Below are 27242 nucleotides of genomic sequence, written 5' to 3'. Positions count from 1 at the left end.
TCAGAAAGTGTCTGTTACTTAATGGGTCCTCGGAGTAGAAATGTATCAATCATTTTACACAGCGAATACCTCAGTGAACATGAATTGATTGAAGTGCCTAGTAGAAAAGAACCATTTGAGGGAAAGAGGGCTCAAAACAGGTGAGATTTGATTGAAGCAAGGGAGTCAGCACAGATATGAAGTCTCAGGCAGGCCTGGTCACTAGAGCAGGCAGTTGCAGCAGTGCAGGGGAGGCCCTGGCAAAGCAAGGCCCTGCATGGAGGAGCGATGATGGGGCAGAGACACTCCACAATCCTCCATGGACCAGCCCTGACTCCAACCATCATTGTAAATGTGAAGTGCTCCTTGGATCCGACTTTGAGGGTTTCAGTTTTAGGATTTCACTGTTATTTTCACTCTGAAAGGTCATTAGAGAGTACGTTAGATGGAGATAACTCTGTCTCCAGCTCAGTGTGCTGCTTCTCTAAGTGTGCCCTCCTGAAAATAAACTACATCTGGCAACCACTCGTGTGAATTACCTAAATAAAAGACTCACACTGTTAATGGAGCACTTTTGTACTAGAAAAAGAAACCATTAGACTTGATGTTAAAAGAAACTGCTACTGTCATTCACTTGATTGATTGCATCTTTTATTAGGTCTTCACTGAATTATTTTCGGTTTTTCTCTTTTTAATCTGCTCCCCTTTGTTGGGATATTAAGAATGTATATTTTGAAAGTAGTGGTAAAAAACGTTGAGAAGTATAAAAATCAAGATCATAAAAGCCTTTTCATGGGTGGCATTATGAACGTAGCTGTCATGTAGAGTCTGGAATGTAGGTGTACGTTTCAGGGAGTACGGATTATGTTGTAAAGAGAAGTGGAAGTATAAATTGGGGCTTTAGGTTTGGTGAAAGAAAGGGAATGAAGGCAAAGGAAAAGTAAGTGTGGGTCATATATTACAACCATTAACAAAGAGGCCTCCTTCAGTCACGGCCTTCCAACTAATGATTTCTGAAGTGGTATTTTCAAGTACCAGATGTAAACTCTGCTCAGCGGGGCATGCTCTGTTTGAACTCCCTCCCTGTTTTATCATCTGGCAGAGCCTACGTTCCACCTGGCTAACACATCAGAAAATGTCCTAGGTTTAAATATATATACCTGCATCACCAGGGACCCTGCTGCAGTGGGTATAACTGGAGCATCTGTGTACCTAGAGAACAAGGAATTTGGTGCATGATGAAACAGATCCAAGTGATGCACACAGCAAGGGAAGTGTGAGAGAAAGAGTTGTTATGGAACTCTGACTGGCCAAATGTGTGCATGGTGATGGGAGCCCTCAGGACTCTGGGAGACAGCTAATAATCATTGTGACAGGCTGTCAGGCTTCCATTTTTTCCCTTTCCTGTTTTGCATGCTGACCCTGAACTGGGTAGCATGTTCATTTTCTATGCCTCACCACATAGCATCAGGGCTGGGCCAGCCTTGGCTGAAATCTGTGCTAACTAATGAGCAGCCGCCTTTGACAGTTGCTCAGAATCACATGCTTGTATTTATAAATGCTGTGCACAGAGACACGCTGGTAGGCAAGGCTGCCGATGGCGCCACGCTGCTGAGGTGCAGAGGATTTCAGGTGAGTGGGGAGAATCTCATTAGCAAGGTCTCTCCTATTCTTTCTGTGTAGCTGCCAGAGGCCAATGAGTCCAGCAAGGATGTACACAGGCACAGTAGTGGTTGTGGTCTGCCTGTACTTGAAGTGCTGGCCTAAGCACCCCACTTGCCATTCCCAATTCACTAACCAAAACAATTTTTGAATTCAGAGTATTCATCTTTGTCTTAGGCTGAATTCTCTAAAAGCAGACCCTGAGGAAAAGATGATTGCAAAAGTGGTTTATTAGAAAGTGTTTCCAGAAAAAAAAAAAAAAAAAAACAGTAGACAGAGTAGAAAAGTGGGACTGTTACAGCATCCTTGGGGTGTCACTTTTCTGGCTGGAAACCTCCATGGCTGGTGGTGTCTTTGCTCAAGTTTTGCTTGGGGCCACCAGGCTGGTTCCGCCCACTCAGCCTGGCAAGCTGTGCTCAGCTCACCCTCCTGGCCTGTATCTTACACCTGCCAAGGGTGAGTCAGGAATGGAGTGATGAGGGGTGTGTGAGCAAGCATGGGGCCTGGCCACTGCACAGTCAGACATGCCGGCTGCTGCAGAGGGGTTGGGTAGCTGCAGGTGCTGTCATGGGTGCCATCTCTCTGAGAGGCTGCAGCTGGACCAGGCGCACCGCAAGCAGCTTCTGTGGCTGGCACCAGGGAATGTGGTAGCACCCAGAAGCCTGGAGATGCCAGGAACCACAGGCACCCAAACAGGGAGTCACAGCCCTGGCTTGAGGAGCTCCCAGGTCTGGGGTCCCCAAAGGGCTGCAGCTCTTCTCTCCTTCTCTTTGTCCACAATGTGGCAAGCAAGGGGCATGTTTCCGGCCTGTTTGTGTTACAGCTCTTTTGCCCCGCCATTCAACGGGTCCTGAGTTCTTGTCCTATGACCAGGAAGAATGAGGTATGCAGACAAGTGGAGGGTGAGCAAGATGAAGAGGAGCTTTATTGAGCAATAGAACAGCTCAGAGGAAACTCGCAGTAGTAGCTTCTTTCCACAACCAGGGTGTCCCGATAAGTGTCCAGCTCCTAAAAGAGAGGAGACCCTGGAGTGGGTAGCTCCTCTCTGCAGGCAGGTCCTCTCATTGTCTCCCCAGCTCTCAGTAGAGAGGAGACCCTGGAGTGGGTTGCTCCTCTCTGCAGCTGTTTGTCCTGACATCTGCTCAGCTCTGGCCGAGTCCAGGGCTTTTACGGGACTCAGTGGGGAGAAAGTATGTACCAATTGGTCCATGGGCATCCATGAGTGGGCCCAGTAAAGGCACCACAAGTTCCCGCTCCTGTCCATGGGACTGGTAGCCTGGCCCCCAGCCTGTAGGCCCACCCTGGCCTGAAGGTGGAGCCTCACTGGGCCTTGCCCCCTTCTGCCCAGGAACATGTCTACCTTCTGCTGCTGTTCATGGTGCCCAGGCTGTAGGTGCCCAGGGGCACCTGCAGGCCAGTCCTGAGCTTCCCTCAGCCCCCCATCAACTTCCCTCTTATGATCGTCAGTGCCCACAGTCCAAAGGGGGCCGAGGCAGCCAGGGGCTGGCTTATCATCACTGCCCCAAGTGTGTGCACACCCAGCCAGGCTGTGGCAGTGCCTGGGCTCAATCCCAATTTTCCTCCTAAATGGGAGCAGGTGCCGACCGCAGGGAGAAGGCAGGCAGTGAGAGCAGGCACTTCCAAGCCTGCAAGGGCAGGGGGGACCTTCTTGGGCCTCCAAGAGTGTAGGGATGCCTGGGTTCACAGCCATGGTTTGGGTAGCTGCAGCTGTGCCTTGTGGAGGTGGGGGTGCTGTGTGCTCCCAGCTCTGCCAACATCTCAGGGAGGCCTGTGTCTGCAACTGCAACTTTGGCAGCTTCAGCTGCAACCAGGAGGGTGGGGCTCCTACCTGCTCCATGGCCCCGAGAGCACAGGGATACACGGATCTACAGCCATGGCTTGGATGGCTGCAGTGGCACCCAGGGACCTCCAGCCCCAACTTGGAAGGGGCAGGGCTCCTGCTTGTCCCTGGCTCCCACTGGCCCCATGGAGCATGTAGCCTTGGGTGTGCCTCCTTGCTACAGCTGGCATAATGGCAGCAGCTGCTCCAGACAGCCCACCGCTGCCATCATGACCACAAGGAGAGGAAGTTTTGGTAGTCAGAATTATGCCCCTGCCTTTTTCCCAGATGTCCACCTCCTAATAGCCAGGACCTATGAATATGTTGCCTTATATGGCAAAAGGGAATTAAAACTTGCAGATGAAATTACAGTTGCCAATCAGCAGACCATAAAATAGAGAGATCACCCTGGATTCTATGGATAGTCCCAATCTTGTCACAAGAGTCTATAAATGTGAAAGAGGAAAGCAGAAGTGTAGGTCAGAGAGAAGGCAGCATGAGAAGGATGTGATTCTCTGTGCTGTCTCTTAGATGTTGGGGGTCATGGGCAAGGAACAGAGTGAGGCCTCCAAGACCTAAGGGTGAGGCCCAACTGACCACCAACAAGAAAACAGGACCTCAGCCACAGAGAATGGAACTCAACCAGTACACAAGGAAATGAACAGTGAAAACGATTCTCCCGTAGAGCCTACAAAATGAAGCACCAGTGAGACCATACAGGATGCCTGACGTGCAGAACTATAAAATAGAATATAATATATTTCTTCTATTTTAAGTCACTCAAATTATGAGAATTGGTTACCGCACAAATAGGAAACCATTGCATAGGCCAGGTGAAGATGTGATATCAAGCGAAGTGCCATGGAGAGTAACTAGCTCAATTCCCTGAAGGAAATCTGGTGACAGTGTAAGTCACACCTCAGAGTTTGTATAGCAGAGATCAGAGAACTGTGTATTACACCACAGCATCCATCAAGCATTGCTTAAGGTCTAGGAAGTGCAGTAGCTGTAGTGAACCTAATTTTCTAGGTATTCTTACTCTCCCCATACACAGGAAAGCCTCCTCCTGCTACCTGAGGGCAGCTTTCCAACTAAGAGGAGCAGGTGTAGGGAAAGAAACAATGAGATCCAGTGTGCAGGAAGATGACGAAGTGATCCAAGGATGGTGTGGGCAGAGTGTCGATACTGTTTGCTGCAACCATCCATCATAATAAATATGCACACTCCAAAACTCTGCTGTTTGAATAATCCCACTGCATAGTTCAAGAGACACAATACAGTCTTTGAAAGTGATGAAGCTTGGTCAAAGCCCAACTTTAATTTGTGACCTTGGATGGATTGTCTCCTCTCTTGAGTCTTAGTTTCTTGGGGTAGGAAATATGAATTATTAATGGGCAGCTTTCTTGCCAGGTCTCCATGTTGATTCAATCAATGATCGAATGGAAATCATCTTGCACAATGCTTGGTAATTAGCTAAAGTTAATTCTCTACCTCTTTTCTCCTATGACCTTGGGCCTCAGAACTAAACACACTCTATAGTGCATAAGAAGAAGAGATCAGCATTGAGGTTTAACCTGGGTCTCAGCATCCTGCATATTTTTCTGTTTTCCTTCAGTTTATGACATGCCAGTTTCCTCTCATCTTTAGAAAAGCCTTCTTTCTTCTCCAAAAAGTCCTCTAGATACTAAGACTTTCTTCCTTTTTATAGCTAAATGTACTAAAGCAGGAGTCTGCACTCCATGCTTCTATCATCTCATCTTCTATTTACCTTTAAAACCACTAGGGTCTGCCTTTTGTTTCCACACTCCAGTGTGTTTATTCTTGAAAAGTATTATACAGTTAGCCAAACGTACTGTTTCTTGGGCTCAGAATAGCACTTGACAATGTTAGCCATTCACTTCTGAAATACATTCTTTTTCCCATTTCTAAGCTGCCTCTTTCTCATGGTTTACCCTCAACCCTCTGGCTGTTCCACTTACTCTGCTTCTCTCTGAAATCATAGATATCCCTCATCTGCAGTCTTCCTTTTAGCTCCCACCTTAAACTCTCAATTTAATATCAACAATAGTAGCCAATATTGATTGGTATTTACAGTTTGTCACTTGACTAAGGACTTCACATGCTTCATAAGATAGCTATTATGAATATTCCTATAATATAAATAAGGAAACCAAGGCTTGAAGACATGAGGGAATTTGTCCAGAGTTACATAGTATATCCAGAAATCTGATTTACACTCACTCTTGTATTTGACCTCTCCTTCTAATTACCACATCCATATGCATGTTTTCAGCTACCAAAAAAAATGTGCTGATGGCCAAAAAGTTAAATTTTTGTTTAATATTTTTGTGGAGCCACAGACCTGTGATCCCTACAGCCTCGTAGATGGATTCATTTGCACGCACCACAGGATTTTTTCTCTGTGTTCCCCAATCCCAACCTCACACACATCAGAAAACCTGCCCTTTCTCTTCCTGACACAGTAAATGGCACCAGTTTAGTTGCTGGATGCCACTCTAGTCTGCCTCATCTCCACATTCAGCCAGTTACCAGATCCTATCAAGTCTAGCACTACAACAGCTCTGGACCCCTCAGTCAATCCTCAATGATTATAGCCTTGTTTCAAGCCACCAACATTTCTGCTTGGATTACTACATTTGACTCCTATCCCATCCATCTGCCTTATGTCTCACAACCTCCCCCCAATGCACCCTATTGCACACTAACTTTTCCAATCTGTCAATCTGATCACAATATGCCTCAATAGCTTTCCGTCAACTTCATGATAAAGTACGAAATCCAAGTTTGTCTGAGAAGACTGTCAGTGATCTAGGACTCCACCGTTCTGTTAGCCTTCTCTTTTGCCTGATCCTCCTTGGCCATATCAAATATTGTAATTTTCCAAAGAGGACATGTATGCTCCCTCTTCTATGCATTGCATGTGCTCTCTCCTTTGTCTGGGGCTTCTTTCCTTCCTTGACTACCTGGACAATGCCTACCTATTCTTAAACACTATATTAGTCCATTCTCACACTGCTAATAAAGACATACCCAAGACTGAGTAATTTGTAAAGGAAAGAGGTTTAACTAACTCACTGCTTCACATGACTGGGGAGGCCTCACAATTATGTTGCTAGGAGGAACAAAGTCATGTCTTACATGGCAGGCAAGATGACTTGTGCAGGGGAACTCTCATTTATAAAATCATGCAATCTCATGCGACTTATTCATTATCACGAGAACAGTATGGGGGAAGCTGCCCCCATGTTTCAATTATCTCCACCTTGCCCCACCCTTGACACATGGGAATTATTACAATTCAAGGTGAGATTTGGGTGGGGACACAGCCAAACCACATCACTCATTCAAGTACCACCTTTACCGGAAGAGTTTTCTCCCTTCATAGGTCAAGCAAAATGCAATCTCTTTCTTCTCCCTCTATGATTCTTTCAATACACCTTGTCTGAATGAGTATCACACTGGGTTATGTAATAATTCACATTTTAATCCACCTCCCTGACTACACTATGAGCTCCTAGAGAGCAGAGATTGGGTCTCATTTAGTGCAGTAGCCTCAGCACCTAGCACAGAGTAAGATTGCACGAAATAACTGTTGAATAAAAAAAAGTACAAATGAATGGACAAATAAAGAGCATATCTTACTGTGGCTATCTACACAGACCTCTGTGTTTCCCACAAATCCCTAACAAATGCTTTTCAGCTACTTATGTCCAGAAAATGTTGATGCAGATGTTGCTCTTGACACCATATGGCAGTCACAAACCCAAGCATCCACCAGGAAATACACACCTGTAAACACTTTGGCTGAGAGACACTGTCACAAAGAGAAGGGGATGCAGCCATCTGTGAGGAATGATTTCTGTGACCCTGGTTACAATGGCATGTAGCTACTGGAGATATTAGCCAAGGCAGTCAGACAACATTTTGCACTTCAAGATTAAATCTGAGAGGATACTGATATGAAGAGAAGATTTTCAACTGGGGCAGAGGAATCCACCATCTTCTTAGAAAATTGGAACAAGGATACATTTTTTCCAAATGTAAGAATTACACAGGGCAGAGAAGGGGATTCAAACATTCCTCCTCCTCTTCTGAGATTCTATTCAGGTCTTCCTTGGAGAAAAGTCACAAAATAGAAAGGAAAATAAAAGAAGAGGATAGCGGATTTTTTATTCTTCTGTTTGCTAACTGTGTGGTGACAGAAATTGCTGCTAACGACAGTGTTATTATATAGAACATAAGGAATAAAGCACCCTGAGAAGTGTCTATTTATAGAGCAAATACTTGGATACCATTGTGCATTCTCCTGCCGACAGCAAGAAAATATGCATGGCCTATTGGAAACAGCCCAGAAGAAGACCTGGGTTCGAGGACTGACTCTGCCCTAACTGGCTTCCCTAGATACTGTTCCATGAGATTCCATTTCTCTCTGCAAAAGGAGAGGTGGAGCAGATAGTCCTTAAGATCCCTTAAAGCTCTAAGTTTTCAAGATTCTCTCTCTTAATTCACTCTCAGCAGCCACAGAGATTACCTGCCACAGTGAAGACTGGAATCCAGAGGAAGGCAAAGAAATACCTGGATGACCTAAGCAGTTGTGTCACAGAAGACTCAAGAGTGAGATAGGTCAGGAACAGGGGAAAGGACAAAGAATGATCTTGTCATTTCTGTTGCCTATCTGCCACTTCCTCCCATTCTAAACTATTGAGGTGAGACTAGACCACACACACTAAGGAGAAGTTTGGTACATTGGCTGGTGAGTAGCGAGCCAGTTCATCTTTCAAACACACCCACTAAATAAGTTGTTAAATTGAAGCTATCCTCAAAACAAAAAAATTAAAATTAAATTCTCTATTCTGGGGATGGGAGGGAACCATTCACAGAAAAAATGCAAAAGTTAGAGAGTCCAGTTGTGCTGGAGTTCTGAGAAAAGGAGTAAGTTCTTTCAGGTGACCTCCTCTGATAATGGATTTGAAAATGCTACTAAGCAGCAACTATACAGCAGTAAAGATGGAACAGGTTTTTAAGGAGGCAAATAGTAAGTTTCACTCTTTTTTAACCATATATGAAGCCATGTGAAATCAGAACACTATAGGGAACTCGGAGGGGCTCCAGAACCTGACAGTTGTAGACTCTAAAAAGAGCAAACAAGCTGTCCTGTTACACTAAGTTCACACATTCTTGGCCCTTTTCACAATGCTCATATAAAAATAAACAGCTCAGGGACCTACAGAAAAGGGTGCATCTCCGTACTCACTCCCAGTGTAGAGTCTGCTGTCAGTGACACGATCTTCTTATTGTGCCTTTTTCCATGCCTCCGTGTTTATACTTCTATTTATGCATGTACACATCATGATGTACTTAGTTTTAGATTTCTTTCTACAAAAACTGTCATCCCTATTTTTAACAGATTTTTTGATCATTTAAACAATACATGAAAGGGAAAGACACAAAAATCCTAAGGCAAATGGTACATCATCCCTTCTCAGTGGCATTGTTGGCTCTGCAGTCACAATATGCTCTTTTACGTACTCCATAGGCTAAGAAACACACGCTACAGTTTGCCCTTATAGCTAACTTTTGTGCCTCCAGTCAGGATGACATATTTACTATTTCCTTATTTCATTCTCCCTTCCGTATGCCATGACGGTTTTCCCTAGGAATCCTGTTATTGGTATTTATTGTTGTTGTTGACATTGCTATGTTTTATTCCTACCTTATTTTGTTGTTGCTGGTATTTGGTTTGCAGCAGGAAACATATAACAAACACCCAGGCTGCACTGTGTTATTCATTGTCAATACCCCCTTTTCTTGGTGCCTCCCGGCTTGTTCCCTGACCACCTACCTGGATAAAGAAACTGTTGCTAGCTTGGGTCTGAAATGGTACCTGTGTGCTTCCTGACTTGAGGTGGCTCCTTTTTTTCCTTCCTTCTCTTGATTTCTTGGTCCCAGCACACTGGACACCAGCCCTTGATCTGACGCTCAATCCACAGGTTCTGTCCATTGGCCGTGGGTTCAATCACTCCTAACCTAAGGCCTCCACACTTCACTCCTGGACATTTTTCACTTGAATGGGGAAAGCATAGCACCCACATATATCAAGCATGAATATAAAGCAAGGAGATTGATTTCACAAGCCTCATACAAAAATTAAGTCTTAAAGCTTTATAGTTATAGTCTATAGTTGTCTGTTTATATTCCTATTTGTATATGTATATATAGAGATACTGAATTTAGATTTTTATTTCCTTCCCCTACAACTGTCATTCTATTTTTAACAGTTGTTTTACTCTTCAAATATGTTAAGGAAAGACAGAATTATGCAGGTAAGTTGCTGCTGCCATAGAACAGGTGGGGACTAAAAGCACAGTTTTCTTAAAAAATGCAAATTAACATTGTCCTTTGGGGATCGGATTTTAGAAAGTAAACCCAACAGCTAGTCAGAAAATCTGCATTCTAGTCTCATATCTGACACTATTGACCTGAAAATGATGGCCATGGAATAAGAAATTACTTTCTTCATACATTTTCACTGAGACAATGCTTAATTACAAGGGAATGCCCCTCACCTTAAATTGAGGCTCTTGGGCATTATAGGCCAGTAGCAGACCCGAGTGTCTTAGTCTGTTCAGGCTGCTGTAACAAAAATACCATACACTGGGTTGCTGGTAAACAACAGAAATTTGTTTCTGGCAAATCCTGTCCAAAACCAAGTTGCTGGCAGATTGAGTACCTGGTGAGAGCCTGTTTTCTGGTTCATACAAGGTATCCCTTTGCTGTGTGTTCACTTGGAATAAGGGGCAAGGCAGTCTTCTGGGACCTTATTTATCAGGGCACTAATTCCATTCATGAGAGCTTTGCTAATCTCCTCCCACCTCTTAACTCCATCACATTGGTGGTTAGATTTCAACATATGAATTTTAGGAGAGAACTAACATTCACCATAGCACCAGACATCTCAAATACCCAACACATCTCCACACATGTCCCAGTGCCTCCTAACGGAGCTGGACTACTTCCAATTAAAAAGCAATGGATGACTTCATGATTCCATTTAAAAAGGCATTTGTGGAGAGTGGCTTAAGATTCTTATTATTCATGAAAGAGGACAATGAGATTGATAGCATAGTGTAGTGATGTCTAAAACATTAGTTAACCTTATTGGAAACGTTTTGGGCCTACTCGTTAATGATTTGTGATGACTACTAACTGGATCCCCCAGATCCATTCTGTCTCTTGTCCATAAGCACAGGCATTTATGGAGGTTGATGGACAACAAAATGGAAGAAATCTAAGTCCATCAGTGACACTGTGTAGCAGAACTGCCCTCAGAGCCTGGACCAGCCAGACTAATACTTCTCATATGAGTCATTGTATTTAGGGATCCATGTTATAGCAACATAACCTTTACCTTGGCTTAGCTAAGAAGTTAGCAATAATACAGAATAATTATAATAACAGTAGCAAGTTATAATAATAATACAGATATTAGTACCTGGAAGCATGATACTATGTAGGAAACCCTAAAATATGTTTCTAAACTAGTTTAAAAACTAGGTGGTAGGCAGAAGAAATAGACAGTGTGTACTTCTACACTCTTGGTTATGCCGTGCTAAAGCACTTGGTAAAATGCCCACCTAAATAACTCAGAAAGCAAACTGTATGCCCAAGAAGCCTATTGCTCTAGGAGAAGCAGTGAGAAAAGAAAAAGAAATTATTCCCAACCACTTTTAACAAGATACATAAGAAAGAGATAAACTCAAGCAAGAATTTGCCTGTTTGAAAGCAGACTTAGAAAGAGCTACATAAGAGCTAAGTAAGACTCTCCTTGCCTGCCGTCAGAAATGTAATTCTCCTGAGACTCTAGAAATTTGAAGTCGCAAAGGACTGGAGGTACAATTGGTTGTACACCCAAGGATAGCAGAACATAAGTCTATTACCTGGAGCCTCTCTCAATCACCTCTCCTAAAGACTTCTTGGCGTGAGATGCATAAAGTTCGGAAATCAATTAGAGTGTGATCTTCCAATCCAAACCTAACTAAGGAATTGAGGGACAGAATAGGATGAGATGCCAATAAATGTAAGAGAATCAGCAAAAATAAGAACTTGGTCTAGAAAAAATCTTTATGTAAGGCTATCTGTCAATAGAAATGACTGGAAGCAAATGTATTGAAGGGCCAAGTTTTCCAGGAAATTGTACTACCCAAGAAATCACAGGCTGTTTCAGCCAGAAGCTGCTATAAAAACTCATACTCAATACCTATTTCAAATAGAGAAAAACTCACAAGTAGCATTCTTGCAAAGGATAAAGCTGGGGTCCACAGTAGAGATGGACAAGGGAGCTATCCCAGAAAGCAGAAACAGGGGTGGCCAGAAGGGCCAAATATGGACCGTACTCCATTGCTGAGGTAGGGAGTCTTTAATCACTCAGGACTTCCATGTTTCTAATTGTTTCCTTTTCTGAATGGGAGTTTTTCCCATTCAGTTGCAGTTATATTCTAGGCTGATAATTTGTCTATTGTCTTATGGTCCCCAGATTATGCAGAACTTCATCTGGACCTGTTGGAGAGAACTACCACCACCCAGAATTCCTGAGCTTCCATCTGAGGCCATAATAAATGAGGCCATAATTATTTTCCCTGGCATTCAGAAAGAACCCCAAGGGAATTGTGTATGGCAAGAAAGCATATACATGGATAGTTAGGAGGCCAGAGTGGCAAATTACTAGCTGCCCCCAAGTACTGCCCTCACATATTTTAATAAGCATCCAACTAGAAACTTCATTGTCCAGCCTCCAGTAGAATGTGTATAGAAGCAATGTGTGCATTCTGAAACTTCACTGTTACTTTGTTGAAAAGAAATGTCTTGCTCTGGACTTCTCCCCTTTTCATGACATAAAACACAGCCATGTTAAATGGAATATGAGTCCCTAAAGATTGTCCTTTATGAAACATAGCTGCCCCTATCACACTGACCTGGACTGACTAAAGTGTTACCTGAAAAGTAATCTCTATGTTACTCAAACCATTTTATTTCTAGTTCCCTTTGTTACAACAGCTTAGCCTTTGCCATGACTAATATATCATTCACATTTCTTTCCCTTTGTAGGGACTATGAAACTTTCTTGTCTAAGGTAAGGCAATTCCAGGGAGCCATTTCTAGAAATAAAAGAAATCAACCCACAGAAGACAGACTAAGAAATCAAATGGGTGAAAAATCAAACACATCTATTTTACACCTCAGTGATGACTAGTGATAACTATTTTTACAAAGAGTGCCAATACCTTATTGTCTTGATAATTCCTGTTGTGTCTTATTTCATAAGCCCTGTCTCCTTTCCTTTAATTGCTAAAGTAATACAATCTCATTTAACAAAACAATATATATTTATTGTATGCCTCCTACATTCCAAGCATACAATCTTTTTCTTAGATAAGACAAGAATGAAAGAAGTTGTGCTACTATATTCAACTCCATAGTAGACAAAGGAAGAGAGAGTCTAAGAGACATAAGGAGAATAGAAAATTCATCCTGGTGAATGGGTGAGAAAAGTGAATATGCCTCTGAGGTTAGCAATCTCTATGGCTTCCAGAAAACTGAAATGTCAACAACGTGCACCATCATTATTCTCCCTTTTGTTTTCAGCAGCCCTTTTATATTTTTTGCCCTTCCTAAGCATTCAGAAAGTCAATCAGGATGAAATTATAGGGAAACAAATTAGAAATTGACCGAACACAGGGGTGGATGGGAGTACATGATATATATTTGAAAACTTTATAAAGACATTCCAATCCGGGCATGAAAAAATTTCTTAAGCTAAATTTTAATTTTTACTAGTGAACACTCCAACTTACAGGTAGATAGGGAACAGCGAACACAAAATTGTTTGATCCAGTAGGTTAAGTAGCAGGTAGAAGATAATAGAGAATAAATTGTCAGCAGATGTTGTTGTTGGTTCAGAGCCTGAGACTGCCAAATCAGAATAGGCTGTTGGGATATCGTGGAATATAAATGACTTTCTCACTCTGGGTTATTTAATTTCACTAAGTTTAAACTTGCAACTATTTATTATGATGTGTCCCATGTAGCTGAAAATTCTTTAAGTTTTAAAAGTATTGCTTTTCATGAAAAGAAGTCAGTGTGGTAGATGACATGGTGCACATCAAGGTCCCCTCTCCAAGGACTCAACCAATGATGTGCTGGGGCCAGCTTTTGCTGGCCTGTGAGAGTCAATTGTAGCATCTCTTCATAACTATTGTTCAGTGACATCATGACAATAGTTTGAAATCAGCAGTGATGGGAGTAGTTACACCATGGACACTGGTGAACATCACAAATAAAGATTAATTCTTCCCCGCCTTGTTCCCCCTGCCGCAGAGAGCTGGTTTGCCAGCACACCACTGCTGGGAGTACTGACGGCTGAAGTTCTCAGCTGAGTCAGGTCATATTCCCTTCCCAAGAGCATCCTGCAACCAAGACCAGCCTATGTGGAGAATAAAGAAAGGGCCAGCCTCCTGGCTGCAATTTAGGGCAACTGGAAGCATCATTCCAGCCTTTGCTGTGACTGCATCACAGTTCAGCCTTTCACTCTACCCAATCCTGCACCTTCCATGCCCCTTCAAGTGTCAATCAGAGAGTATTCTCCAATAAACCTCCCACACACCACTTTCTACTGTAAGTCTGCGTCTCAGAAAACTCAACCTAGGACAGAGACATAAGGAGAATAGAAAATTCATCTCCTAGAGGTAAAGTAGAAACTTAATCTTTCTATAAAAATAAGTTTAACACTACTCACTTGGCCTTGCATTGTTTTAAATGATTTATACAAACAGAGAAGCCAGAATAACGTTGTTGGCTTTCAAGGATGTTGTTATTGTAGCTGCTGCTGTTCTCTTTTTCCAGAAATCTCTTCTCTTGATATTTTTTTATTTTTTTCAACTTTTATTTTAGATTCAGCGGGTACGTGCACAAGTTTGTTACCTGACTGTGTTGTGTGATGCTGAGTGCTGAGTTTTGGGGTATGAATGATCCCATCACCCAGGTACTGAGCATACTATTGGGGAATATTTTTCATGTGTCATTAAATATAAGAAACACCAGAGGTTTTCAGTTATGAAAAAAAAGCATTTGTTTTTATCTGCTTAACTTTAGTAATTTTAAGAGTGATTACCTCAGTGGTTCTATCCTAGATTCAAAAGAAAATTATAAAAAGAGATCAAACATGATCAAGGGAATCAAAGAGAAACTGATTTTACTGACTTTTTGGATATGGGCATTTATTTCCCAATCACTGTTTTCAATGTTGTTTTGTCCAACGTTTTAGCACGTCTCTTACATTTCAGTCATTTCAGCTTAATCTCAGTTATTAGAACACTCTTTGGTTTAGTTTCTTTCATATTCCATTTACATCTCATCTCTGCCTCAGTCATCCCCCTGCCTGCAGAAACTTGAGTGTGGACAGCACCGCAAGACCAGCTCTTTCACCCCTGCCCAGCATCTCTAAGTGGATGGGAAGGGGGAGATTAATTCATCCCTCTACTTTTTCAAGGCTTAACTTATTTGGGGTTAGAAGTAGATGGGAGGCAAGAGAGAAAGAAAGGGGGAAACTTTTTTCAACAAACTGTCTTGATTGTAGTCCCTTCCTTGTTGGATGTCTATGCTTTCCTGGCTATCATTGAATGATCATCTCTGCCCTCTGAATTCCAGAAGTCCAAGAGATGACTGTTTCAGGAGTTGTCTTCAGAGTTTATCAGGAAGCCCTGGGGAGACTTCCCACATCTCAGTTCTCTGAAAAAGGAAGCTAGATCTGGCTCCACACCTCCCAAAGTCCTCAGTTCTTGACTTCCCCATAGTACACGATGGATGGGGTAGAAACTGCCAAATGCCCAGCTATCCCATGAGGACAGGACAGTCCATCTGCAGCATGAAATGTAAGCCCAGGGAGCTTCTCTTTCTCCATGTTGCCTCAGTTCTCCATATAGTTCGAGATGGGGAGCAAGAGGGAGCTGGAGTGCAGGTTGGGGTTCATGAGCTAACAAATTCCTGATCAAGTTTTCTGGCTCCAATTGTTACTGGCTCTTGGAAGTACTTTGTTTAAATCTGGGGATGTTTAATATCTCCTTGTTCTAAGCTAAGAGTGCTAATCACCTATAAGTCAGGAGGAAAATTTCACTCAATATCTTTATAATTTTTAACTGGCACTTAAAATCAGTTCCAAAACCTGAAAAAAATATTTTGCCAGTTATCAAGTTAGCCTAAACTGTATAGCAAGGCAATACAGACGTCCTGAATTTGATACTTGAATTTCCGAAGTGCTTGTTGCATGGATTAAATGTAAGGGAAAATTGCTGCTTCATCTTCTCCCTTTATATTTGTAGATTCAGAATAGTATGATAGAAAATTTGATGATGACCACATAACTAACACGTTATTGGTTTGGTAGAGCCTCCTAGTCTAGTACATGGCTTATGATTATAGCATAAGTTGCTTGAAATTTTCTATAATTATTCTATTTCAATCCTACACATTAAATCCTGCTTTAGATAAGATTCAGCACAATATCAGGTTTTTATCTCATAACTAGATGCCATCATTAATTTGCTTTTGTAGTGTTTGAAAATAACCCTCTATCACACATAGTTTGCTTCATACAATTTTCCTAAACAACAACAAATTGAATCCTTAAGGGCATGTCTGTGAGAAGTCTATGAACTTAAAAAAAAAAAAAAAGAAAGAAAAAACAATATCGACCCTGTTTGTTAGCAACCACAACCTTGCTCCTCAAAAACATCAACTTAAGAAGAAAAAAAAAAGCACTATTGCCAATACAGTTCGGGCTCCCTTAATTTCATGCACTGTGACTTCAACAATTTCTCCATTTCTCATCTTATTTCTATAAAAGTAGCTTCATTTAAAAGCAGGGAAACCACATTTCATGCTCTTCAGTTTCATTAAAGTTATACAAAAGGAGCCTACCAAAAGAAGCCTCTCCTAATTAAACAGTTGTAGCAGATGAAAATATTGAAATGATGAATCTGAAAGGAAGCTGACACTATATATTCCCCAGAATTTTTTATCATGACATGAAAAAAGGAACTGAAAAATTAAGATCTGAATCCCAGGATGAAGTGTCACATATGTCATTATAAAAAGAAGAAATGAGGTGTAACCCACTGACTTCTTAAGGTAGTACAGGTGATGTGACTTGAGAGAACCTGAGAACAAAGGGATTTCCTCTAATCCTTCATTAGGGTCGGCTTTTTGTGGTTCCCAGATGGGGGTTGGCCATACTTTACTTATGTTGGTCTATGATTTTATGCATCCTTGTAAACTAATGGCAACGACTGTTTGATGCAGATGCCTTGGACTCCCAGGAGAGTGCTTTCATCATAATTCAGCCCAAGTTATTGAGTGTGCTGGTTAATGGGCACTTGAGATGAAGTGTTACCAAGAATAAGAGGGAGTAAAACTGAATGTGTTATTCCTCCCCTCCAGGACCTGCAAAATAAGCTTTCTTGATTGACAGACTCCTTTTTCAAAGTGGAAAGAGTAATGACATGCTTCTCAGAGGCTTAGGAAGGAGACTGCATTCTAGATGGCTTCTGCCTCAACTCTGTAGGCAGGCAGAGCAAGGTTTATCAAGCGAAGACCGTTTGGTCTGCTCTTGGTAGTTATTTTTTTAAGTGAGCTTCATTTCTTACAGCTCAGATTCTCAACGACTTACCAAGGTCTAATAAGCAGCTTGGGAATCTATAGATTTCATATGAAGTTTTATGTTAATATACTTGTTGCCTAATTAATCATTGCCTTTGTCTCTGCCTTGAATTTTTTATAGGATATTCCTAAAATGTGCTTTTTATCCCCCAGTCCTATTAGACCCAAGCACTAGTTAGTGTTTTAATTAGGTATAAACAATTTTGATTTCTGATTTTTTCTATTCTTAAAAGGTTTTGAAAGTTGAACTCATAAAGGCATAAAAGATTGATTATAATTCTTGAGATTATTTGAACATTCCTCATGTTTTGTAGTGCATTAGAGTACCTTATGTAAGGGAGAAGGGGGCATTCACATTAAGATTGTCTAAACTTACATTTTTATGTGTGTCTATATATGTACAGAAAGATGAGAGAGACAGAGAAGACCACATACGTGTATCTCTATATATGCACATATATATATATTGACCATTTTTTGACATGTAGCAATATAATGTCTTGTTCTAACAAAATCTGTATATTACTACAATTTTCCAATATTGAGAGTAAATACTATAAGGAAGAAGTATTACATGAGTAAGCCACATTCCTGAATATTGGTGAACAAGCTGGGAGAGTATGACTTAGGCACACACCCTTCCCCAGAAAACAAAGGAAGAGGGAAATGTGGCTTACGTTTATTAGAAGTTTCCTCTATGCAGAATTCTGTTCATCATGTTTTAGAAATAATTTTTAAGTAATGATATTTTCCACATTTTACAGATGAAAAAGTTGATACTTAAAGGTACTAAGTTACCCCAAAGGAGACGGATAATAGAGTTAATCGTCTAAACCAGGACACGTCTGAGCATGAAAGGAGGCACTCACTGCACAGGATGCTAGAACGAACGGAAGGTATAAAAAGGGATTGTCCTGGGCAAACCAGAAAAATATGTGTCATCCTACCCCAAAATGTGGTTCAGCTAGGATGCAAACCTGAGCAGCCTGGCTCTGAGCCTGGAACCTTAAACACTAAGCTATACTTAGTAGTTAACTTCCTTCCTCAAGTTGAAAAAGAAAGGGAATAATGTGCTTAGAAAGCACTCTGGTATATTGTGTGTAAGTAGCCAAATACAGATCAAAGAAGAAGGTTGCACTGACACATGCAAACAACTAATTAACTAGGACTAGTATCTTGCTGGGAGAGTGGGGTTCTAAAATCAGCAAGTAATGTGAAAATTGAGTAGACTCAAACTGTACTTTAAAAGCCTCACAAGCACCAACACCATAAGAAACAACAGGAGAACTGATTCCAGCTGCGGAAACAACAGATCCCTATGCAGTATCTCTTGCTCTCTCTTTCTCTCTCTCTCTCTCTTCTGAAGATCTGCAGTTGGATTCTGGTGAGTTTAAATGAGCATAGCATGCAATGTCATTGAATAGCTCTGAATAGAATAAAATTTGTGCTCTGGAAATATCAAATAAAAATGGTAAAGAAAAATCAATAGGGAAATAGTTTAGAAGACACTTACATAGAGGAATTTCATTTGAAGTGAGTACATGAAGGCTAAAAATAATAATAATAATAATGTGCAGAAATGTGGGTTAAGACATACCAGTCCGAGATTACAATGTAAGAAAAGACATCAGACTCTTGAAAATGCCCGTGCCTGGAATATCGGATCCACAGAATGTAGATAAAGAATAAGATTATGAAGAACCTTGAAGGTCAGCTCAAGGAGTTTGTTCCTCATTCTCTGATCAGTGTCTGGTGACCTTTGGTATGAATCAGATTCACTCGTGAAGCTTTTCTTATGAAGGCATTATCCAGTATTATGGAGCCAGCTGCAAAGAAACAAAAGCTTGCAGCAGTTAGAAGCTACTCCTAAGGCCTGAGAATGGATTTGACATTGAGATGTGGACTTTTCACTTTCGTGTATGCCCTTTGGTGCTGGGATTTTTTTTGTTGTTGAGACATGATCTTTCTCTGTGGCCCAGGCTGATATGCAATGGTACAATCTCAGCTCACTGCAGCCTCTGCCTTCTGGGTCTCAAGCAATACACCTGTCTCAACTGCCCAAGTAGTTGGGACTACAGGTGTGTACCACCATAACCAGCTGATTTTTGTATTTCTTGTAGACAGGGGGTTTCACCATGTTGCTTAGGCTGGTCTCGAACTTCTCGGTTCAAGCAATCCTCCTGCCTCAGCCTCCCAACATGCTGGGATTACAGGTATGAGCCACTGCACTCAGCTGGGATTTTTTGAATGGGAGATGGGAAAATTATTGATAGCAACAGGAGGCAGAGAAATTCTAGACGACTGGGATGAATCTCTGGTAAAACTCAACATTTGATCCAAAAAGCCTGAACCTCACAGCTCAAAGTGAGAACTTCCATCCCTGTGTCCCCTCTCTCCTGATTGGTTCTTTCTGATAATGTCTTTTTACCAGTTGAATGTTGCCTTTTCCAAAACTGTCCAATATTGAGAGTAAATACGGTAAGTATTTACTACCATCACTGTAATACCACTGTAAGTATTTACAGTATTACCTACCACCTGCCTGCCCCCATATTGTGCATATAAAAACCCCAAACTCATCCAGCAGACAGGAAAAGCGACTGAACGGCAGGAAGAAGTGGCTGGATGTACGAGAGAGGTGACTTTCACTTCAGAGACACAGCTGGACAAAGTAACTTGACTTCAGAAGAGAGGCAGAGAGGCAGCTTGACTTCAGTGCAGAGCAATTTTCCCTTCCCATCCCTTTTCCAGTTTCTCCCTCTCTACTGAGAGCTGCTTTCATCACTCAATAAAATTATCCACATTCACTATCCTTCAATCCTGCCACATGACCTCAATCTTCTTGGGCACAGGACATGAATTCAGGATGCACCAGGTGCAGGTACCCAAAAAGGCTGCCACACTGGACCTTTGCCCTCACTGGCAGAAGGCAGCCACCCCATATGATGAGGCAAAGGGCCCACTCAGCTGATAACACACTGCTGTCTGCAGACTGCAGAAATAAGAGAGCACTGTAACATGCCTTCTGGGGCCTTGGGACACAAGCAACCAGCCCGGGTGCCGCCGCAGGGCCCCGCACAGAGTTTGCTCCTGCCAGCACCAAAGCATCTGGTTCCTGTACTCGTTCACTCATGCTCCCTCCTGTGAGGGGTTGAGCAGGGTGGGCTGAATAAATGAGGTGCCCCTGTTGCAAGTCCCATGAAGGGGTCAAGAAAATACCCTATATTATTATCATGTACATGTAATTCTTTATAATTAAAAAATTATGTAAACATACATAATCTATCTGCTCAGCGCCCAAATTAGGAGTAGCCGTCTAGGGTGAAACATGAGCACCTGGATATTTAAAATTCTCCAAAGCTGAGACTCACAGGCATGGAAGCCAGGAACAATTGCTATCCGCAATGGTGAGCTACTACAAATTTTTGTGATCTTATCTATGTTTTAGTAATCTTATCTATGCTTTTTCTGACAATTTTCTGGAAAGGAAAGAGAGTTGAGGCCTGCAGGATGTTTAGAAAATTCTACGGTAATTTAAGGACCAGAGGCATGACCATGAAAAGAAGAAATCTCTGATTTTTAATGTCAAATGGAAAGCTAAGATTACTGACAAACATTTGATGCTATTCTCTATTACATAAGCTTGTTGGAATAGCTTCACATAGTTTGAATAACAAAAGAAACTGCTGAAATAAAAATTATACAATCAAAAGAGGTTAACAGTTCTACAAGCAAGACAGCATATTGCTATACTCCAATATATGTGTTTTAGTAGTCAATACATCTGACTTCAATCCTAGCTTTGACATTTATTGTCTAATCCTGGACCTGAACTGAAGATACTGAGCCCTCTGAGTTTTAGATCGTCATCTGGAAAATGAGAGTTGTACCTGTTACTGACACCAGGAAGCTTTTTTTTCAACAGCTGTACACTTATGGGTCCTAGAATAACTGCAACATAGGAGAAATCTATGACTCAGAATCTTAGAAAACGTTATAGTCATGAATACTAACTAGACATCATGGAAGTGGTTCATGGGAAGCTCCCACCTATCTCAAACAAGGGACAAGCTGACCTAGACGTATAAAGGGACTCACTGGAAAACCAATGGTTTCTACCTCAAGATCAAGCATTCAGCTCTAAATGTGTCCATGGGAATCATCTTCTCCACAACAAGAAACATCTCAACCAAATGTATGATGTTTACTCCCCAGTGAGGTATTTTCCCTGATTTCAGTCAGCTTCCCACCAATATATGACTCTCACCCAGTGCTCTTTCTCTCACAGTCTTACTGTCTCCTAATGAAAGTAAGTTAAGTGTGATGGATACATCTGTTTCTTATTCATCCCATGGATAGATGCTTCTTGCAGTATAGCACTGCAATCCAGAGCTACTGAAACCCATTCAAGACTTTCTTTACTTGCCTCATTCTTATGACTCCCAAAGACACCTGCCTTACAAGATCATTATAAAGATCAAAGAGAAAATGGATATAAAACATCCAGCACACAGTTGGCACTGAACAAGTGTCATTTGTTAGTTTCAGATTCAAATCTTGGTGCCACTTACAAACTATAAGGCAAGCTTCTTCGTCTGCAACCCACATGAATAATATCTACCTTGAAGAGTTGTTATAAGGATTAAGTAATGAAATAGGATAGCATATATGAGCATTCCACTCACAATGGCTTCCTTCTTTCTACTTTTACTCCTCCAAAAAAGCGTAATGCCATGGAATTTTGGAAGGAATATAAAGGAGGTGAACAATTGGTTCTTAGAGCAACTGGTTCCAGGGCAGGCTCTGGGGTCAAACTGTCTGAGTTCAAACCACAGCCGTCCCAGCTCTGTAACTTTGGACAAGTTGTTCAATTCCTCTGTGCTTCAATTTCCTCATCTGTAAAAGGGTATAGCAATAGTATCTACCTTATATAGGTAGTTGTAGGATTCAACCAGCTGATACATACAAAGTGCTTGGAACGGACTCAGCACTTAATAATTGTTCAATAAACGTTACCTAGTATTGGCCAGGCGTGGTGGCTCACGACTGCAATCCCAGCACTTTGGGTGGCCCAGGCGGGCAGATCACAAGGTCAAGAGATCGAGACCATCCTGGCCAACATGGTGAAACCCAGTCTCTACTAAATATACAAAAATTAGCTGGGCATGGTGGCGTGCACCTGTAGTCCCAGCTACTCGGGAGGTTGAGGAAGAAAAATCACTTGAACCCAGGAGGCAGAGGTTGCAGTAAGCCGAGATCATGCCACTGCATACCAGCCTGGTGACAGAGTGAGACTCTGTCTCAAAAAAAAAAAAAAAAGTTACCTAGCATTATTATTTGTTTGACAATTCTCCTTTAGACCTTAAACCACAGCAAAAAGAATCAGTGGCGTATATAGTCCCTAGAGAGGAGAGGTTATTTATGCTCCTCTCAATTGTTGTGAGTGGAATCACTGTCAGCTGTGGCATTCCTAGGTTCGTCTGCTTTCATATGGCCTGAATATTGTATGAAAATAAAAACTAATTCTGCTACCATATAAAGGACATTTAGTGGCACTGACTTTGAAAATTTGCTATAATCACCCAAGCTGCTTTTTGCTGTTAAAAGAGAAATAAGGTTTAAAAAGATTCTGTGTTTCAAAACTGTTAACTTTAAGCAAACATTATTGCTAAATAACTGGTTATATACTGCCCCAAGAAAAGAACAGATTCAAAACTTCATATGGAGAACACAATCCAAACTTGTGTGTGTGTATGTGTGTGTGTGCACGCGTGCACATACACACCCTCACTCAAGCAAGCACATGCACATAGATACACATACATTACTTGCCTTTGTGTCTCTGGAAAAGACGAAAATGGTCTGAAATCAAGCAAAACAGATGGCTGAGTGGGCTTGTGAATCGCCTATATCTCAAGGAAGTTAAGAAGTCATTGCAGCAGTTTTTAAGGAGAAACATGTAAGTTTTTAGAAAGTTTTTCCACTGTCTTGTCTATCCCTTTGCAGCTTAGAATATGCACTTCTGAGATTACTAAAGAGTAGGACTCTGAGGACGACTTAAAATCTGAGTGAAATAGTGCAAGAGCTTCTGTTCTGGATACTCTTCCTTATAAACCAGAAATATATTGGTGCTCTAACATAATTGGATACAGATGTGCTTTGCATCACTCACTAGTTATGTTTCTGAAAGAGTTTTATAAAAGTTGAAGAAAAATAATTTTGTGCTCACCAGAAGTGCTTACTGTTCTTAAAGGAATTGTATGTCTAAGCCTTTTATAAAGCAATGAGTCCTTTGTGAACATTCTTATCCTGTAAGCATAAATAATCATTATGTTTTACACAGTGCAGTGTCCTGTACGTGTGTCCCAAAGACTGCACCACATGGGCAGCACCTTAGTGCGACCAGCCTCATCTCCCTCATCCCACCTGCCCCCTCACCTCCTCCCCTCCCATCTCCTCTCCTGCACACAAACACCAGATGAGTCTCCCTGACATGTTATTTTACAAAGATTTTTAACTGGCAATAAGGGCCTTTTATAAGCTTACCCCCAAACCTGTAAGAGCTTTGAAAAAACTTGGTCATCTGGCTTGATCTTTCACTCCTTAGATCTTTTCTATGTGGAATTTTGGCATCCCTATCAATTCTGATCTTTGTCCACTAGACTTTTTTATATTCTAGCCCACACTTTCTCTTTCACGTTTTCTCTGACACACATCACCTACCTCATACCTTACCCCAATACACACAGTAATTTTTCCATTCTGTGAATACCATGGTTTTCTGTCATTTGAATTCCCTCAAATTCTTTCTCATAGAATAAATATATTTACACAAGTCTCCACTGCCCAACCAGTTTGAGGACTTTCTGAGGGTAGTAATTTATAGTCTTTCACTGTGCTCACCTGGTGCCTGACATAAAGCCTGTACTCACTGTTCTGCGAGGATGGGTTTAATGTCATATACACACTCTACACACAGCGCTGCCCTGGATGCCACAGGAAATATGAATAAGACCCAGTCTTTACCTCAAGTATAATCTGCTGGAGAGAAACAGAAGCCTCCAGTCAGTACAGAAGACAGACCATGAGGAGGACAATAAGGAAGACATAAACAATGGGAGAGGGCAGGAGACCAGATGGCTTGCAGCAGTCAGGATGAAAAAATATGTCATGGAAAAGGTGGCTTTTGACCTGAACCTGAAAGAGGGTTAGAATTTCAATGGGCAGTAAATGAAGCTACTCAAGAAGCAGAGAGCTGACTGAGCCCAGATCTCTGGGTAAATATCCCCATTTTGGAGGAAACTGAGCTATAAACAGTAGTAAGTAGACAGTGGAAACCTAAGGTTGGTTAGTGTGGGTCATGTTTTAAGGACCTTCAAGCCTTGCTGAGAATGTACACAGAGGTAAATCATAATCCTCTATATTCTCCACTTTGCAACCTAGCAGGGATCAGGAAGGGATTTCTGTTTTTATTGGTAACACTGGATTGTTAATACTGGAATTACACAGTGCCTGAAATCGTAAATTAATTGAAAAGCAAAGCCTGCATTAACCAAACTTAGGAGCTTGCACAGTTGTTCCTCAAAGCCATAAATCAGAACAAATCAGCACAGAGGCGACTGGGCTTTCTACCAACATCAGTGAATTTCACCTGAATTTTTCTCTCAGGAAAAAAAAAAAAGAGGATAAGCTTCCAGTTACATTTCAGTTACATTTGCCAGGAGGACAGATTAGCTGTAACTGTGTAAATCTGTCTGCGTGGGATCTTATGCGCACCTACATGTAGGGAGATAATTAATTGATACCTTTCTCCTCATTTATAATGATGGCTCATTTCTAGGAGGAGGCCATAGAGATGAGGTTGACGGAAATTTCTTCTCCACAAAGACAAACGCTTATTCGTCATTCCATTTTTTCTTTTATAAATAACAAATTATTATATTTATCATAGTTCAAGTATACTTAGAGGAGAAAGAGAAAGGATTTAAAATACATCTGATTTTTTGTCTAAAGTTTTTAATCACATGAAGGAGAGCAAGAGTCAATGCTCACAGAAAGTATCCCAATTTTTCTCAAACTAGTTAATTTTTTTATTTCTAGAAAGTAATTAGAAAATCGCGTATTAAAATTGGAAAAACTATCTTTTGGGCATCAGATTCATTTTTCTACTGGTCAAAAGTGCTTCTCAGTGTATGTTTCTGTGCTTTGTTCAGTCTGATTCCGAGTGTGGCCTCCCCTACCAGGGAGACTTTTTGTTCCTTCCAAATTTGTTGCCTTTCTGAAATTTTTTGTGATATTCAACCTAAACCTCTCTTTCCTCTTATCCTATTTCAGAATATATGTTCTGAGGATGCCAAGCCACAGAAGCCTACATTCTAATTGCTGAGATTTGAAGTTGTTGTTGATTTTTCTTTTTTTTTTTTTTTTAATCCATTAGCCATATTCTCTTTCAACTGCTGAGGAACAGATGTTGAGCTTCTAATAAGAAAAAGCATGAATCCCATAGGAAAACAGCATCTCTGGTTCTAAAAGCAATATCAGAACAGAGCAAACTTCCTAATATTTGACTAAATTTTGCTTAGAAATGAAATCCTATGGCCTTTTCTGTGTACATTTGCTAATGTTTTAGTCTAAAATAAACTAGCAAGGCCTTCTCAGTGTTGAAATATATGCCCTACCAGCTGCAGTGATGAACTGTGCTTCATGCCAAACATTGGAATTTCTTTTCTGTGATTAGTTTACCATACTTGTAAGCCGGAGCTTACTACTTACTATATATAGAGTCGGGTGGAAGATAGAAGTGCATAATCGTTCCTAAATCATAAGAAGTATTCTCAGTTCATGCCATACCATAGAAAAATAAAGTTTAAAGTGCAATCAGGTGCTTTGATAGAAAACCTCAGTTCTTTGATTACTTCTGTAGAGGCATATGCATTAATGTCAAATCATCACTTGATATGAAAGCCCAGATTTTCTGATAAAAAGAATTCCTTTTATAGAAGATTGAAAGCAGACAGACAAGCAGTTAAATGCCTTTATGCTTTTTAACTCTGGCCCCCTGGCAGGTATTCTAATGAGTATGAGAATAATTGAGAACCACATTTTGAAATTGTCTAGAAATTGCCTAAAATTTTGGAAAGTGGATCATTTTAAGACAGTAGAATCTAGGCTGGTGTTAGGGGTTTAAGGTCCTTCACCGCCGACCTGTGTTGTCTTCCTTTTTGCTTATCCCAGCACCTAACATAGTGTCTTGCATTGAGCTAATGCTCAATAAATACATGTTACTTACTTCATAAATATTAGACACATTGTCACCACAGAGAAGTTACATGGCCCTGCTCTACCATCCCTTTGTTTGTGTAGATTAATTTTCCACTCTTTAACACAACTTCATTGCTTAAATAGTAACTGTAGCTAACATTTTATATGCCAGGCACTGTTCTGAATGCATTATGCATATTGACTTGCTTAATCCTTACAGTGACCCTATGTTTGATGTATAATAACTATCCCTATTCTACAGATAAAGAAACTAAGGACTAGAGAGGCTGACTTGCCCAAGGTTACCTACAGAGTAAGTGGCAGAATTTGAAGCCAGGCATTTTATTTACAATGCCCATTCTCTTAAAGCACTACTCGCCCTCTCCCCCCTACCCCTTCCCAACCTCCTCTCCCCTCATAACAGTGATGCTCAAACTTAAGGCTGCTTCAGAAGAATGTGGAGAGCTTCTTATACCATTGACACCTGAACCCTACCTCCAAGTTTCTGATGCAGAAAATGTTGGGCGAGGCCTGAGATTTTGCACTTCTAACATATTGCCGGTGTTGCTGCTGCTGCCACCCTGGGAACTTGGCTTTGAGAAGCACTGTTCTACAGGGTCACTGTCTTTAAAAGATGCTACCAATTTGAGGTGTAATCAATAGTATCTACGGGGTGGAGCTTATGCATTCCTATCAAGGAAACCTCACAACTTGTTAACTTAAAGAGCAAAGTTCATTTGTTTCTTGCCAACCACCTAGGGCAGCTCAC

This window comes from Macaca fascicularis, chromosome 5 (genome assembly GCF_037993035.2).
Source record: "Macaca fascicularis isolate 582-1 chromosome 5, T2T-MFA8v1.1".
Taxonomy (NCBI): domain Eukaryota; kingdom Metazoa; phylum Chordata; class Mammalia; order Primates; family Cercopithecidae; genus Macaca; species Macaca fascicularis.
Note: the sequence above shows the minus strand (reverse complement) of the source record.